We start from the raw sequence: 18,010 nt of genomic DNA on the forward strand, positions 1-18,010 counted from the left end.
TGTTCGGCAGTGCCTAGCCTGATCTATCCCTTAAACTGTCTTCTATTTGTCATATCCTACAGAACTTTAGCACTCTTTTGTCTTAACTGACCACACTCAAACAATCAATCCAACTACGAAGATAACTTTACTCACACACACACTGTTCAGCAACGATTTTCTCATATAATTTTGGATCTCAATCCCTATGGAGACGATACTTGACTTATCACTTTATTACTTGTATCTAGTACACTTGCTAGAGTCACTTCAGAGGACAACAAGTTTTTGGCGCCGTTGCCGGGGATTGAAAGTAACAAAATTTATCTGAAATTTCTGTGAAACAGGGTGTTTTTAATCCGCACTAGTACAGAAATGCTTACTTGTGTCGCACCTCTTGTGTCGCGCCTGAAGAGAAGGCAACACAACAGAGTAACTAGTGTCGTGCGTTCTTTAAACGCGACACAACTAAGTATTCTGTGTCATTACTTGTGTCACGCTTGAAGAGCGTGCGTCACAAATGAGTTACTTCTTGTATCGCCTGTCTTTCAGTGCGACACAAGAGTAAGCTTGTGACGCGTTTTTACTAAAACGACACAAGGAGTGTGTTATTTTTGTGACACGCTTTTATAAAAGCGACACAAGTAGTGTGTTATCTTTGTATCGCTCCTTTTTAAAGTGCGACACAACTAATACGAACTACTATTTGAATATAAATATTTTTTCTTCATATTTTTTTTCTTAGTTTCTACATATTTCTTAAAAAACTAAAAAATTACAAAAATGATGAAAATTAAATATCCTGTACATATATATATATAAACTTAAAAACTTATCCCATATAAATTAATTAAAAATAAAATGAACTGAAAAATATATACTTAAAGTGTAAAAATGGAGGATCGAACTTAATTAAAAATAAAATGAACTAAAATATAAATACGAAGGTTCGAACCTCTAACCTGTCAAAACATTAGCTAATATCTTAACCATCTAAGCCATTGTATCTCTTGTTAACCACTCACTGATTATAAACTTATCCCAATAAATTAATTAAAAATAAAATGAACTAAAATGTAAATATAGAGGTTCGAACCTCTAACCTATCAAAATATTATCTAATGTCTTAACCATCTAAGCCATTGTATTTCTTGTCAAGCATTTACTAATTATAAGAAATATAAAAAGTTTAAATATAAGTATTTTACCTAATTAATAAAACCAGCATATGCTTTCTCTGCTTCCTTATTTGGTTTTATTTTCTCCACCCAGTAAACTCCATAGCCACCAACCTCCACCTTGCACACTGCCATCTCCACCTTGCACCGCCACCTCGCACACCGCCGGTCATTCCGCTTCTCAAGGCGCAGGAAACAAGGAGTGGCTTCTCCACCGCCGTCTCCACCTCTTCTGCACAAAATAGGTTTTGTTATTTTCCCCCAATATTACTTACCAACTACTCTTGATTCTTTCTCTCCATGATAATGCTATGGTTATTGTTAGGATAATAATTTATGTTAACTTTGTGGGTGACAATTTTAGCTTCTCAAATAACCTGTTGATGTTTTCTGTTGCTTAGCCTCGTTCATGAACTCTTTCTTTCCTTGATTTGAGCTATGCTATAGTTTCCTTAATTTCCCCTATTCACAACATTCCAAAATTCAAGTAAGAAAACCTTAATTTTTAATTGCCTTGTGTGAATCGATGACCTATTCAAGACTTAAAAATCAAGCTCAAGGAATTTTTTTGTCAAAATTCCGCAAATCCCCATGAATTGCTCAGTTCCAAAACAGAAATATGAAACAATCCCATAACATTAACTACTCACTTAAAGCAGAGTAGGAAGTATTTTCTGGTAAAAATGTGCAAGAAATAGCATAAAATTCCTCATTTTAGCAGTAACATACATTTGCTACAAAGTCTATCCACTCTAATAGTAGTCTAACTCACCCAGATCAAGCCAGCTGCTTAAAAAATGACAACATGCACCATTTTAAAATATGCTCGAAAGACTTATCCACATATTAGCGTATTTAAATCAATGTAACAACAGAAGAACTAGTAAACATGTATCAACAATACCTGCAGATAAAAATATTGACCACACATCCAATGCCTCGATTATTTTGCATAAAAATTCACATGGGAGTCTAAATGAAGAAAAACATATTTGATTGAATATAGAAAGAATTAAAAAAGAAAGTGGGTTATCAGAGTTACCTCTCCTTGAAGTGAATTTGAAAGGCTTCGTGAGATTGTGTAAGAAAAGAGCACTAAATAATTCATTTCCTTTAGGAACAAATCAAAAGATCTAAGAGAAACACAAAATCTCACTTCTATGAGCTCAATTATGTAAATGAATTCAGATACATAAAAAAAAATGAGAAAAGAACTCTGTCCAGATAGAGTGTAAATTTGGAGTAATTTAATAACGTTAGGTGCTTAATAGGACCATTTTTAACGTTAGTTTGCTTGAGTTCGTTCGAGTTCTTTGCTTTGAATCTGGTATATCCTCTTTCTCTTACTAGTGAGTTTTATTTTGCATATTCTAGTGTATGAGTCAGTTGAAGGTACACGATGGGTATCTTGCTATTTTTTAGTAATTTTTGCTTTGGAGCCGTTTCCAGGTTTCACAATTTTTACTTGTTAATTTGTACATGTAGTTTTCCTCTATTCTGTAATTGTGTTTATTTGGTTGCTCATCTGACCTTACCTTTTACTAGAGGAAGGAGAGTGGTGGATTGCATAGCTTGCTCCATGATTGCTTCACCAATTACTTTCTGCACGATTGCTTGGCAAGTTTCTAAAGAGGAATGATGATGTTCTTCAGATTACTGAGGTAATGTGTTGGATGGTTGAAACAGAAAGTAGAGATTTTGATTCTATTATTTGGTTTTTTACTTTAGGTAGGACAATAAGGAAAGTTTGAATTTTTTTTATTTCATTGTTGAAATAGTATTGGAATTGGGAAAGTGAGAAGGTGAAGAAGGTACTCTTAACTCTTTGTTTGATGGTCTTATATGGTCGACCAATCAAATCAAAATAAAAAGAGGAATATGTATATCAGAAATAAATAGATATTGTATTTCACCGGGTCAGGGAGTATTTGTAGAATTTCTTCTTAATAACATTAACATAGTTATCAAATGTGTGCTTTGTTCAAGATGATTGTGCCTGAGTGCACCTACTAGACTTAAATTCAGAAGCTATTCTAAGATGAAAATAGAATGTTTTAATCTCAGCGCCTTGTTGCTCTGTTTTGAAGAATTTAGAAATATCACATATGGAGGAGACTGTTGAAATAATGAAGATGAAGAAGAAAGTATTTGTTCTTCATTTACAGAAAAGATCCATAGCAAGAAGAAGAAGAGAAAGTCTTGGAAGTCCAAAAGGTTACGTATTGAAGATTGAGTTAATCTATCTGACTCAATACATAATAAGTAAAACTGGTGACTCTTCACTTGACCAGGGGCAGTTTGGTCTTTACGCAGGGGTGGAGGACATTTTGGTCTTTCACTCATAATTAGGGCATTCTAGAAGCAGTCCACCAGCTTATAATGATCACCACCTTACCCAATCAGCTCTTAAGAAGATCATCACCATTCATCATATCCAGACTTGATCAATGGTGATGATTCAGCCACTTGGCTTGTCCTTTCTTACTTAGCCACCAAGATTACTTGTTCAATACACCTAGAAACAATATAAATGTAATAGTTAGCAAAAGTTATTTTTAATGAGAATATTGAGAATTTTATCCTAAGCTCATTCAAATTAATATGGTATCAGAGAAAAACTAACCCTAGAAAAGGCTATCCTTTCTTTCGGGGTGAGCCATGGCCGGACAAGTAGCTCCGATGATCACGTCGAGCAGCCCCTTTCATCTTCCTCAAAACGAAACTCCAGCGCTATCCCTGGTTTCGCAGGTCCTAACTGGACCAAACTATCACCACTGGTCTAGAGCTGTCAAGGTAGCTTTAATGTCCAAGAATAAGTTCGCCTTTGTAGATGGCACCATCACAGCTCCTGCAATCACTGATAATATGTATAATCAGTGGGAGAGATGCAACAATATGGTAATATCTTGGATTCATCATGCTTTATCACCTTCTATAGCGAGAAGCATAATGTGGTTGGACAAGGCAGACCAAATCTGGGCTGATCTGAAGGAACGTTTTGCGCAGACAGACTCGTTGCGCATACTAGAGCTACGAAGGGAGATTCATGGCCTGAAACAGGGAAATGGAAATGTCACAGAGTATTACACAAGTTTGAAAATACTCTATGATGAACTTTCTAACCTCAGACCTATGCCAAAATGTGTATGCAGGACACCATGCAGCTGCGATGCTTTCAAAGTATTGCGAGATCAGCAGGATGCGGATCAGGTTATTACTTTCATTCAAGGGCTAAACGACTCTTATTCGACTGTTTGCTCAGAGATCCTGTTGATTGAGCCCTTGCCATCCTTGAACAAAACTTACGCCTTAGCCATCCAACACGAGAGACAGATAGGCCTTGCCCCTATCAAAGGAAACGAAGGAGGTGACAGCAACATGTTTGCAGGTTTCACAAACACAAACACAAACACAAATAACAAGCAGAACAACCAGCAGAATAGGCAAAACAACAACACAAAATATAATACACGCAAAGGTAAAAGCTCAGCATTGTGCAATTTTTGTGGCTACACAGGACATACAGAGGACATTTGCTTCAAAAAACATGGTTATCCACCCAACTATGGCAACAAAAATAGAGGAAATCCTTTCAGAACCAGTCAGCCCAAGGCCAACTCAGCAGTGAATCAGGGCAGAGAAGGTGGAGACTCTGGGGAGGAAGACAATAGGCAAGCCAACACAGAACCGTTTTCTCTAACCAAGGAGCAGTATCAGACACTTGTTGCCCTATTGCCACTGAACCATCCGGGGAAGGTTCCAGCCTCGAGCAGCAGTGTCAACACATTTGTCAAGGGAGACAGTTCTGGTAACAGCCTAAAACCTAACCCTATCTCATCATGCTGGATAATTGATACAGGGGCAACGGATCACATCATTTGTGATGTGCGAATATACAGCTCATATGTCAAGATAGACAAGTGCTGGGTAAATTTTCCAAATGGGGAAAAGGTTAAGGCAGAGTACATTGGCACTGTGATACTAAGTCCACAGTTTATCTTGCATAACGTGTTGTGTATACCTGCTTTTGATTACAACCTTATTTCTACTAGTAAACTGTTAAGTGCTAGCAGACTGTGCGTCGTAATAACAGGATCAATGTGTGTGATACAGGACACCACAAGTTGGAAGAGGATTGGCTTGGCTAAAGAGCATGAAGGTCTTTATTATTTGGAGTACCCATTACCAAATGGAATTTCTGTTTTTTCAATTAAAACAAATGTATGGCATTTGCGCTTCGGCCATCCCTCTTATGAGAGATTGAAAGGCCTAAGCATATCATGTAATGATTTTGATTCCCACAAAGCAATACCATGTGATGTTTGCCAGAAAGCTAAGCAAAAGAAAATTCCTTTTTCACTAAGTCATAGCCTAGCCAAAGAATGTTTTGACCTTGTACACATGGACATATGGGGTCCGGCACAGGAATCACATTCTAACAAACGTTATTTTTTAACCATTCTTGACGACCACAGCAGGTATACATGGATCACGTTAATGCAAACAAAAGGTGAAGCAAGCACAGCAGTACAACAATTCTGCAACTATGTTAACAGACAATTTAACAAAAATGTCAAGGTAATACGGACAGATAACGGCCCTGAGTTCATCATGAAGGATTTTTTTTCGAGAAATGGAATTACACACCAAACTTCATGTCCAGAAACACCACAAAAGAACGGCAGAGTTGAAAGGAAACATCAAGACATTATGAACACTACCAGGGCACTCATTTTTCAAAGCTCGTTACCAAAGGAGTATTGGCCAGAGGCAGTCAGCCATGCTGTCTACCTCATAAACAGGCTGCCATCACAGCCTATTCAAGGGCAAACGCCATATGAGCGTGTATATGGCACAGTAGCAGATCTCGAGGAATTAAGGGTGTTTGGATGTTTGGCATATGCCTCCACTCTGGACAGGCATAAGAGCAAATTCACCGAAAGAGCAATCAAGTGTGCATTCATGGGCTACAAACATGGCATAAAGGGATTCAGGCTTTTAAATCTAACAGATAATGTGTTTTTCTTTTCCAGGAATGTGAGATTTTTCGAACAATACTTTCCTTTCTCAGAAAAGGATCAAACGACAGAAACACCATATTGCAGCGAAGAGGAACTAGACTCCCTACATATGGCATCTATCAATGAAGAAGATGATGAACATGACAACACAGGAGAGCAAAACACATTATCAGAAACAACACAGCATGTTGATGCAATTCAGACAAATGATGAAAGCCATGAAATCCCGGAACAAATCGAAACAACAGTACAACATAATCAGCCAAATACCACAAGACCTCAAAGGACAAGGAAAGTTCCAACCTATCTCAGGGACTATCACCTTGCACTAGCACAAAGCTCCACTTTGCCTTGCCTCACAAACTCTCCGCATTCATTATCCAAACACCTCTCCTATGACAAGCTCTCTCCGGCAAAAAGGGCATTCACGATCAACCTCACTTGTCACAGGGAACCTACAACATATCAGGAGGCACAGTCAGACAAAAATTGGGTAGAAGCCATGCAAACAGAGTTAACAGCCTTGAAAAATAATCACACATGGGACATAGTGCCATTACCTGCTGGTAAAAGACCCATAGGCTGCAGATGGGTTTACAAAATCAAGCACAACGCAGATGGAAGTGTGGCTCGATTCAAAGCTAGGCTGGTGGCAAAGGGGTACACCCAGCAGGAAGGCGTGGACTTCACAGCCACCTTTGCACCTGTAGCAAAATTTACAACGATTAGAACTCTTTTGACACTTGCTATTGCACAAAAATGGCACATTCATCAACTGGATATTGATAATGCATACTTACACGGAGAGTTATGCGAGGATGTGTACATGGTGATGCCGCCTGGGATGGGTGACACTCAACGAGTATGCAAGCTCAACAAAGCCCTTTACGGGCTTCGTCAAGCAGGGAGGCAATGGAATGCAAAATTATCAGCCACCATCAAAGCACTGGGTTTTGCTCAATCTGTAGCGGATCCATCCTTGTTTACCAAAAGCGAAGGTGGTAGTATGACCACATTATTAATATATGTGGATGATGTTATTCTCGCAGGAAACGACATGCAAGCCATCGCTTCGGTCAAAAAACACCTGGATGAGGCTTTTAGCATCAAGGACTTGGGGGCCATACACTATTTTCTTGGCTTCGATTTTTCTCGCAACCAGTAGGGGCTCCACATGTCACAAAGAAAATACACATTAGAATTGTTACAGGACATGGGGTTCATCGACTGTAAACCAGCCTCATCCCCAGCCTTACCAAACCACAAGCCCAACAAAAATGAAAAGCCACTTCCATCAGATACACCATATAGACAACTCATAGGAAAGCTACTGTATTTAACCCATACAAGACCAGACATCACACATATAGTAAATCAGTTATCTCAACACCTCACACAGCCAACCACCGAAGACCAAAATAGAGCTGAACGAGTGTTACGTTACCTGAAGGGGACCATAGGTCTTGGGTTGTTTTTTCCTGCATGCAACAACTTGCAGCTGCAAGCTTTTACCGATTCAGACTGGGCCACTTGCCCAGAGACCCGAAGATCAGTTACTGGCTATGTGGTGTTTCTCAGATCGGCCGTAATCTCCTGGAAGTCGAAAAAACAGAACACCGTCTCCAGATCTTCCACGGAAGCCGAATATAGAGCAATGGCTTCGACATCATGCGAGCTCCACTGGCTCACTAATCTCTTACGAGATCTGGGTGCACCGCCGTCCACGGCATCCCTTCTCTTTTGTGACAACACATCGGCGATGCACATAGCACAAAATCCAGTTTTTCACGAACGAACGAAACACATAGACATAGATTGTCATGTGATCCGTGAACGCGTTCAAACGGGACTCATCAGGTTGATGCCAATTCCTTCTGCGTTACAGTTAGCAGATCTGTTTACGAAGGCCCAACATTCTCCGCAATTGAGATTTCTAGTAAGCAAACTAGGCTTGAAGAGTTTGTATCAAGCTTAGTTTGAGGAAGGGTGTTGAAATAATGAAGATGAAGAAGAAAGTATTTGTTCTTCATTTACAGAAAAGATCCATAGCAAGAAGAAGAAGAGAAAGTCTTGGAAGTCCAAAAGGTTACGTATTGAAGATTGAGTTAATCTATCTGACTCAATACATAATAAGTAAAACTGGTGACTCTTCACTTGACCAGGGGCAGTTTGGTCTTTACGCAGGGGTGGAGGACATTTTGGTCTTTCACTCATAATTAGGGCATTCTAGAAGCAGTCCACCAGCTTATAATGATCACCACCTTACCCAATCAGCTCTTAAGAAGATCATCACCATTCATCATATCCAGACTTGATCAATGGTGATGATTCAGCCACTTGGCTTGTCCTTTCTTACTTAGCCACCAAGATTACTTGTTCAATACACCTAGAAACAATATAAATGTAATAGTTAGCAAAGGTTATTTTTAATGAGAATATTGAGAATTTTATCCTAAGCTCATTCAAATTAATAGAGACTTTAGTTTATTAGAATATAAGTTCATTAACTTAGGATTTGGTTTTACTTTAGTCTTTAGATTTAGAATTGTTATTATGAATTATGTTATGATTATAGAAGAGTTAGTAGTTAATTTGAAATTTTCATGCATTTTATGATAATGATTATGGATAATTGGACAGGTTGAAGCTATATTTGTTCACTGGGAATGGATGAGCAGACAATTTTTGGTGTTTGCCCAATTGCTTGAGACCAGTTCAAAAACCACTCATGCAATTTTAGTCAAGCTTCAGGCACTCGTAATGGGAATTTGACTGAGTGGGAAACTCAACCAGCTTATTACTACCAGGTGAGAAGCCTTCTATGCACTTCCTGGAATTTTAACCTAAGATTTATGTGGTTTATCCATCTGTTGTTCTCGTTCCTTTTGCTACTTTTTCATAAAAAAGAGGAGAAGAGCATTGGGAAAGCTGAAAGAGAAAAGCTTTAACTACAACACTTTTACATCTATTGGTCTCAATTTGAAACATGATCAATTATGTCGCTGTGTTCTCGAAAGTGATTACTAAATAAACCAATTACCAAATGAAAAATCAGTTTCTCCCTTCCGTTCAATTTCCGATCCAAATTTTGCAGTTGCTAAGCTCTAAATTTCGCCATTTCAATGGAAGATTACCCGGAGGAGCTGCGAACTCAACCGGTGAGTCTGATAGCCTTGGCTGGATGCCATGACCTTCACTCTCATATCTCCTCCCATCTACATTCCGAGCAGCCTCCAATCAACACCCTTGCCTTGCCCGATTTGTCTAAGATCTCTCTCCTTTTATCCTCAACTAAGAATCATTCTGCTCCTTCCGATCCATCTTCAACCTCTAGTGCTGGGATTATCAAGAGAGATTGGCTTCTCAAGCACCGAACTAAGGTTCCTGCTGTAATCGCTGCTCTTTTTAGTTCCGATCATGTCTCCGGCGATCCTGCTCAATGGCTTCAGCTCTGCTCTGATCTTGAAACTCTCAAGTATTCCTTTTGAAACTCTTTGTTTCTCATTTTGTAATTTTACTTAATCTTATTTTTTTTTGTATTCACTTGTTATTGCCCCTCTTTTGTGTTGCGATATAGACAGAGTTCTGGTTCGTCCTAAGACCATCAAACTTGTCCTGATTGTTGTGCAATCTACTTCTAATGGTAATTCAAATTAAAAGATTACCTACATTTGAATGATTTCTACTGCAATTGATTGCAGCTACTGAATGATTGAAAATTTTCAATTGTAGATGAGATTAGTGAAGATAGAGTGATTGCCCTTCGCAAGAGTGCTGAACTGGATTCCAAATACTTTGTTATCTTCAACTAACCCTAGTGATTCTACACAGTTTAAACAGTCCATCAACAAGTATGTCATTTCTGATCAGCTGTTTCAAACAGTTTCTCTGTTAATCCTTGTATTAATTTTGAGCAACAATTTTGCAGGCTGACCACCATATTTGCTGAATTAGCCAATACATATTACAGAGATGAAGGACGTAGGATTAAAACACGTGTTGAAAAGAAGAGTTTCAATTTTAATGAGTTAAATGTTCGCTATTGCTTCAAAGTAAGGATCTTTATATTTTCTTGGTTCAAATATGTTTGATTGCCTAGGTTTTGCATGATAAAGGGATTGTTGAATCATGTTAGTCAAGTTTAACATGCTGCATTCCAAATATATCAGTAGTATATTATCTGCCTAGCTGTAAAACTTCCAATTTTATCTGCTGTAAGCGAAAGTAGTCAACATTGAAAAAATATGGTAAGTCATATAAAACCTAGGAAGCACCGACACTTCTAGGAGGTTCAAGTACGAGTGTCAGACACTCCGACTCGCACCCAACATTCCAAAATAAGTGTCCCCTCTTTTTCTTTTCTTTTTTAATGGGGACACTTCGAGGACAGTTTCAGGACACAGATTCTAAGTTAATAAAGTAGAATATATAGGTATTTTTTCAATAACCTTAAAAAAAGGGGTTGATATATACAAAAATAAAATAAAATCCTAATAAAAAAAGAAATATCAATCTAATGAAAAGAATATAGGAGCTGCCCCTTTTTTGGCAGTTTAAATAGTTTGAAGTATTAAATGTTTCTTTTTATTGAATTAATAAATTATTATGGATGTTATTTATGGTTTATAATACTAATGGATGTTATTTATAATATATATACATAGAGCGTACCCATGTCTCATATTTTTTTTAAAATGCCGTTTGCCGCAACCACAGGAGAAGCGGACATCTTTTGAGCTTACAGTTTCAATGTTTCGAACTGCTGATGAGATTGATGGAAGTACTGAAGCTGTGGCACCTTACATATATGTGGGTCAGTTTGCTAGATTACTTGAGCAAGGAGATGCAGCTGTAAGGCAGCCGTAAATCTTGACTAATCAAAACCCTAATATGCTTTAATTAATCTTTGCAGCTAATGTTAGGTTTTTTTACTTTGCAGTCTTACTAATGAAGAGTACGTCCCTTATGCTATTACAAAAGGGAAAAAATGTCAAGCTTCCTTTGAAATTATTGCTCTCCATAAAAAAGCTCATGAAACATATGTAAATCTCAAAGCTTGGAGGATGGCTTCTCTTTGTGGTTTCCAGATGTGATTATAGTTTAATATTAGAGCTCCATTCAATAAAAAATAATATATATTTTTTTAAAATATCAATATTTTGTGTCGCGTGTGAGGAAGGAGAGATACAAAGTGTACCAGATTAATAAGAGAGTTTGTGTCGCGCACCCTTATAGGGCGTCACAAGAATTATCATATGTTGTGTCGCGCACTCTAGAAGCGCGTCACAAGAGTTGTCACTCTATTGTATCGCGCTTGACAAGTGCGACACAAAAGATGAGTAGCTTGTGTCGCTCTCAAGAGCGATGCAAAGTTCTTGTGTCGCACCCCTGTTGTGTCGCACAAAAGTGCGACACAACAACATGAAAAAGTGCGACACAAGTAAGCATTTCTGTACTAGTGATGGTTCGCTGCATGATCACGGCTAAAAAGGTTCCCAAACCTTTTTGGACTGAAGCTGTCGCCTGGACTTTCTATGTATTGAATAGATGTCCAACTATGGCTGTTAAGAATGTTACACCACAAGAAGCCTGGAGTGGAGTTAAGCCCTCGGTGCATCATTTCAGAGTTTGGGGATGCGTTGCACATGTTCTCATCCCGGAGGTAAAGTGAAGTAAACTTGATAATAAAAGCTTTCCATATATTCTATTAGGTGTGAGTGATGAGTCGAAAGGATATCGTTTATTTGATCCTAAGACAAAGAATTGTTGTCAGTAAAGACGTGATCTTTGAGGAAGAAAAAGGTTGGGATTGGGGGGAATTTTTTGAAGAGAAAATAGAGGCAACCTTGGTGTGGGGAGATGATGATCTTCGTGACGATGATGAGTATATAAGAGAAGATGATAATGAGAGCAACGGGGCTGAAATAGATACAGATCTTGATAGTGGGGCAGAAAACATTTTGGGACAAGAAAATAGTGAAGGAGAAGAGCAAAATGAAGAAGGGGCAAATAACACAGTGAATAGGAGAGGCAGGAGGATGCCAACTTGGATGGGAGAGTATGTAAGTGGGGAGGGTCTAAGTGAAGAAGACGAGACAACCTATATGGTAGCATGTGATGTTGAACATCCTATATTCTTTGAAGAAGCTGTTGAAGAAGAAAAATGGAGGATTGCAATGGATGTTGAAATTCAGTCTATTGAGAAGAACAGGACATGGGTTATAACAGATTTACCTAGCGGTACTAAGAAAATTGGGGTCAAATGGATCTACAAAACTAAGAGGAATGAACATGGTGAGGTGATAAAATACAAAGAACTCCTCGTAGAAAAAGGGTACTCGCAAAGGGAAGGAGTAGACTACTCAGAGGTTTATGCTACAGTTGCAAGACTAGACAATGTTCGAACCATATCACTGCAGTTGCCGCACACAAAGGTTGGAAAATATTTCAACTTGATGTCAAATCTGCTTTTCTACATGGTGAACTTAGTGAAAAAGTGTATGTTGAACAACCAAAGGGATATGTGAAGAAGGGAGAGGAGTGCAAGGTATATCGACTTCATAAAGCTTTGTACGGACTAAAGCAAGCTCCCCGAGCGTGGTTCAGTTGCATTGAAGGGTATTTTGTGAAAGAAGGCTTCCAAAGATGTGCAAGTGAACAAACTCTATTCACCAAACGAAGCGTTGAAGGTCACACAATCATTGCAAGTGTTTACGTTTTCACCGGAGATAATGTTGTTTCTCTGGCTGAATTTAAGAAGTCGATGATGAAAGAATTTTACATGACGGACATGGGAATCATGAGTTACTTTCTCGGGATAGAAGTTCTACAAAAAGATGATGGAGTATTCATTTATCAGAAAAGATATGCACTGGAAGTATTGAAGAAATTTGGAATGCTTGAGAGCAAGATGGTCAGCACACCAATTGTACCAGGTTCAAAGTTAGGGAGAGACAAGAATGGAAATGTGGTCAATGGGACTCTCTACAAACAACTTGTAGGCAACATGTTTTATTTAACTTCAACCAGGCCTGATTTGATGTTCATAACAAGCCTTCTGAGCAGATTTATGGCAAGTCCAACTGACTTACATATGCAGGCAGCGAAGAGGGCTTTACGATATCTGAAAGGCACAGTGGGATAAGGGATTTACTACAAACGAGGAACATGAATCAAACTTTCAGCATTCACTGATAGTGATTACGCCAGAGATTTTGAAGATAGCAGAAGCACAAGTGGTTATGTTTTTATGCTAAGCTCAGGCACCTCATGGAGCTCAAAGAAACAACCAATTGTAACGCTATCTACCACAGAGGCAGAATATGTGGTTGCTGCTACCTGTACTTGTCAGGCAATATGGTTAGAGATAATATTAAAAAAGATTGTTGGACATGAAGAAGAAGAAGAATGTATCCAAATCATGTGTGATAACACATCTACCATAAAGTTGTCCAAAAATCCAGTTCATCATGGCAGCTCCAGACACATTCGGGTGAGGTATCATTTTCTCAGAGAATTGGTTAAAGAAGGGTCCATTGCACTTTTGTATTTTGGGAGCATTGAACAAGTTGCAGACATTATCACTAAACCTCTCAAGACTGATGCATTTGTTAAGCTTAGAACAATGATGGGAATGCATGATGTTAGTGAAATAAGCTAAAACATGTTCCACTGTGTTTAGCTTAAGGGAGAGAATGAAGGGGTTTGACTGAGTCTTGTTTCTTGAGATATTTTCTAGTCATTTAGTTTTTAAATAAGTCTAATATATCAGTATCCGTGGATTATTTAGTTAGCAAGATTTTAGGAGTTTTAGTTTCAATCAGTTACTTGCTGTAGGCTTTATATAGCCCTTATCTTTGTTTTATTGAGAATTAGACTTCTATTTTCAATAAGAATTAGACTCCAATTAGACTTCTATTTTCTACAAGTCACACATGAAAAAAATCATGTGGAAGATACATTGATTATGATTATAAATTAAAAAAAATAAAATTAATTGGAGTTCGACCCATCTATCCTTCCTTGTACACCCACTCTAACAAACAACATATATAAAGAGCCACTTTTTATCCCTATGATATCGCCTCTGTTAAACATAGTGGGAGTGTATTTAGGAAACCATAATTACCTAATAGTATAATACAATGACAAACTCAATAACTATTTAAATTATTATCTTATTCTTTGCCCATCCTAAGTCTTTAACGCTCAGGAATTCTATAGTTATATTTCTGTTTAAGCTCATTGTTGGATCGACCAAATTAGGGTCCATAATTTTCCAGTTGTGCATTTTGTAATTTAAGATGGAATTCGTCCGGTTCTTTTTAATTGCTTAATTTTCATTGATCATTGGGATAATTCAAATTTTCTAATGTAAATTGGACACAATTCCTCTCTTTCTAAGAAAAATTGTTTTGCGTGGATGTTTATAAATCGATAATCAGATAATTTCAAGTGAATTTTGTTTTACTTGGTATATAAGTGAGTCACACAAATTAGTTTTGACAAGTTAAATTTGTTGTTGTCAAAACCTAACTGCGTTGATCTGAACGACGTATGGATGGTAATATTGTGTTTTGGGTTTAATGAACAGTTCTTTTCAGTTTGCAACTAACCAGGGCTTAGACCATCTCCAACACATTTCATCAAATTTACTACATCAAACCATGTTTTCATCATATTCTCTATCTGTTTTGATGTTGCTACAATGTTTTTACTCTAACCCATTTCATCATTATTAGAGTTAAATGATTTTGTATGGATTGATTATTAGTGTTAAATGATTCTTGATTTCTGGTTTTTATGTATTTAAAATAAATGAAAAATAAAATAAATAATATTATTTTATTAAATGATGCTCCATCAAAAAATGATGCTACAATGTTTTTTTTAAATGATGGGAGACGCCGGGACACTTTGGGGATACTTTAAAGGTTTTTTAAAAAAAAACTTTGAAAGTATAAGGGTTTTTTTAAAACTCAGAAAATATAAGGATTAAAATGCAATAATCCCAGGATTACTAGTATATACGGACACGTTGATTGAACCCTAAACTAAAATTGAAAATCTCTCCTCTGGGATGCATTGAACCCTAACAAAATTGAAATTCCTAAATATTTTCTCTCATCTGATCGAGTTCTTCTGTTCAGTGGTTCTGTGCAATCAGTTGTCTTCCTCGATTGCTTTGCTGAAGTCGATCCCTCTCATCTGGTCGATCTACTTTGATCGAGTTTTTCCTCTCATCTGGTCGATCTGCTATGAATTAATTACTTATTAGTTAATATTATAGATGTTATTTGTGGTTTTATAATGACTTGAGAGTATTATTAGTGTTTTTATAATCACTTTATGAATATGTGATTTATATATTTATGTATCTTTTGAATTTTCATTATAAATGATATATATATTATTAATTATATATAAAATTTGTTGTATCCCCCCGTACCGTGTCTCATATTTTTTAGAAATATCGTTTGGCGTATCCGTTCGAGTACTCGCACCAATATGCATACCCCTATGGGTGCTTCATAGTAGAGCTGTAATTCTGGTGAAATTTGTATGCTCTTGGCTTGGAAATTGATTTTTCATTGTGATTGCTGTTTGAAAATCACGGAAGTTTCTTTGAATTATTGCTTAAATGAGAATGATAAATTTGGAGACCCTAAGAAGGATGGTGATTAGTGTGGCTGGATTCATTTTGCTTCACTCAGTGAACTATATTTTTAAAATTTTGACATGTAGAAGAGTAGAAGCCATGTATATTCTTGCATGGTTGTTATCAAAGAAATTATATTGTCAGCCCTTGTTTTTGAATGGCAGAGAACTTTTAAACTTTGCAGCTAATTTTGATGACTTCATCTTCCAATAATAGGATATTATTTGGGAGCATAAGCTTTGAAGGCTTTTAATTTGTTCACTATATGCAGTGAGACCATAAAAAAATTATGTCTGAGGCTTCATATGTTTAGACTTTTATCATCTTTAGATTTCAGAAGATTACTATGACTATTTCCATTATTAGTAAATATGGTTTTTGTTTGCCGGCTTTTTATTATTTCTTGAGGTGCAAGGTGATGCATACAAATGTGCCTTGCTTTACCTATTTGTGTAAGGAACATAGTGTCTTGTTGCTCTTTGAGATGATATGTTCATAGTTGCAAATGTTAAATCGATCCTTTTGTTTTAGCTGTAATTCTTACATAGAGTGTTTACGCAGAATTTGTCAGCTCTGATGAAAGAAGAAGCTAGTATTATCCCAAGTAATGAAATGCAAAATGGTGGTTCTATGCAAGCCCAATCCGTCATATACAATTATAAGGTTTTCAGTTTGCGTAGCATCTTTACATTTTGTTGTGATGTGGACGTAAATCAAAAGCAATTCTTCTGTTATTTATATTTTATTTTTATGGAGTTGACATTTGTAAAAAAAAAAGCCGAAATTTCACATTGCAATTTGTATTTTTTTAGACATCCTTTAAGTTACTGGAGCTTATTTATAATGTAAAGTAGGTCAAAGAACTAATTGTTAAATTGTAACCTTTGCAGAAATTTCAAGATGATCTACACGCAGCAGGAATCAAAATCAAGCAGCATGAGGATAACTTGAAATTTTTGAAAAGTCAACGAAATAAATTAGAAGACTCAATACTTGATCTGCAAGGTAGGCTAAATTTTATTTTTTGTGCCTCTTCTAGAGGATTAGTTCTTCTTGAAGATTACTCAGCTAAGAAGTATTTGCATGTGCAGTTCACTTGGATACAAGCACATCTAGGAACAAATTTATGTTGTGTAGTGTAATGGTTTTTAATTTAAGCATGGTAGCTACCTAACAAATTCAACTGAGTCACCTGTTTTGAATTGTTTGCCATTAATTCTTGGTTCTATAGGTGCTTTAAGTAGTGTGGTGGCAATGTTTAGATCTGTCATTCGTATATACTGTCTCCTTCAATGTTTTAGTTAATTTAATTAGACAAGATATTTCAGTAAAGTTTTTGCTGATATAAACCGAAAATGATGTTGTTAGGAAACTGTTGTAGCTAGTCCAAATCAGAGTAAATTTATTTAGAAATTGTTATTTTCAGAATTATCATTTATTTAGGAAGTCTTAGTATTAGTAGAAATAGGAGTTTATTTTCAGAACTATTATTTAGGAAGTTCTAATTCTAATAGGATAGTAGTTTATTTTTAGAATTTTTATTTAGGAAGTGTTAAATCTAATAGAATAGGAATCCTAGTTTAAGTCTGCCTTTTGTACTATTATAGAAAGGAACCATTTTATCATTGGTAAAGTACTATTTGAAAAACAAATTCAGAGGTCAGGAGTTCTCATCATAGAGATCCGGGTTTCTCTCTAACAAGCTGTAAGGCAGCCGTAAATCTTGACTAATCAAAACCCTAATATGCTTTAATTAATCTTTGCAGCTAATGTTAGGTTTTTTTACTTTGCAGTCTTACTAATGAAGAGTACGTCCCTTATGCTATTACAAAAGGGAAAAAATGTCAAGCTTCCTTTGAAATTATTGCTCTCCATAAAAAAGCTCATGAAACATATGTAAATCTCAAAGCTTGGAGGATGGCTTCTCTTTGTGGTTTCCAGATGTGATTATAGTTTAATATTAGAGCTCCATTCAATAAAAAATAATATATATTTTTTTAAAATATCAATATTTTGTGTCGCGTGTGAGGAAGGAGCGATACAAAGTGTACCAGATTAATAAGAGAGTTTGTGTCGCGCACCCTTATAGGGCGTCACAAGAATTATCATATGTTGTGTCGCGCACTCTAGAAGCGCGTCACAAGAGTTGTCACTCTATTGTATCGCGCTTGACA

The 18,010-nt window shown here is 36.8% G+C and overlaps 1 long non-coding RNA gene across 3 annotated transcripts; it reads left to right on the forward strand.

The window, feature by feature from the left end:
- Window positions 1-1,255: 1,255 nt before the first annotated feature.
- On the forward strand, window positions 1,256-11,288 carry LOC136201051 (uncharacterized). 3 transcript variants are annotated; one of them, XR_010673659.1, is made up of 9 exons: window positions 1,256-1,402; window positions 2,703-2,818; window positions 8,819-8,985; window positions 9,273-9,653; window positions 9,756-9,821; window positions 9,911-10,029; window positions 10,107-10,230; window positions 10,895-11,029; window positions 11,118-11,288. It is a non-coding gene; the product is annotated as an uncharacterized lncRNA (long non-coding RNA). The 3 variants fall into 3 exon arrangements; XR_010673660.1 differs by having other exon boundaries at window positions 9,308-9,653; XR_010673658.1 differs by having other exon boundaries at window positions 8,819-9,653.
- Window positions 11,289-18,010: the final 6,722 nt, after the last annotated feature.

This window comes from Euphorbia lathyris, chromosome 7 (genome assembly GCF_963576675.1).
Source record: "Euphorbia lathyris chromosome 7, ddEupLath1.1, whole genome shotgun sequence".
Taxonomy (NCBI): domain Eukaryota; kingdom Viridiplantae; phylum Streptophyta; class Magnoliopsida; order Malpighiales; family Euphorbiaceae; genus Euphorbia; species Euphorbia lathyris.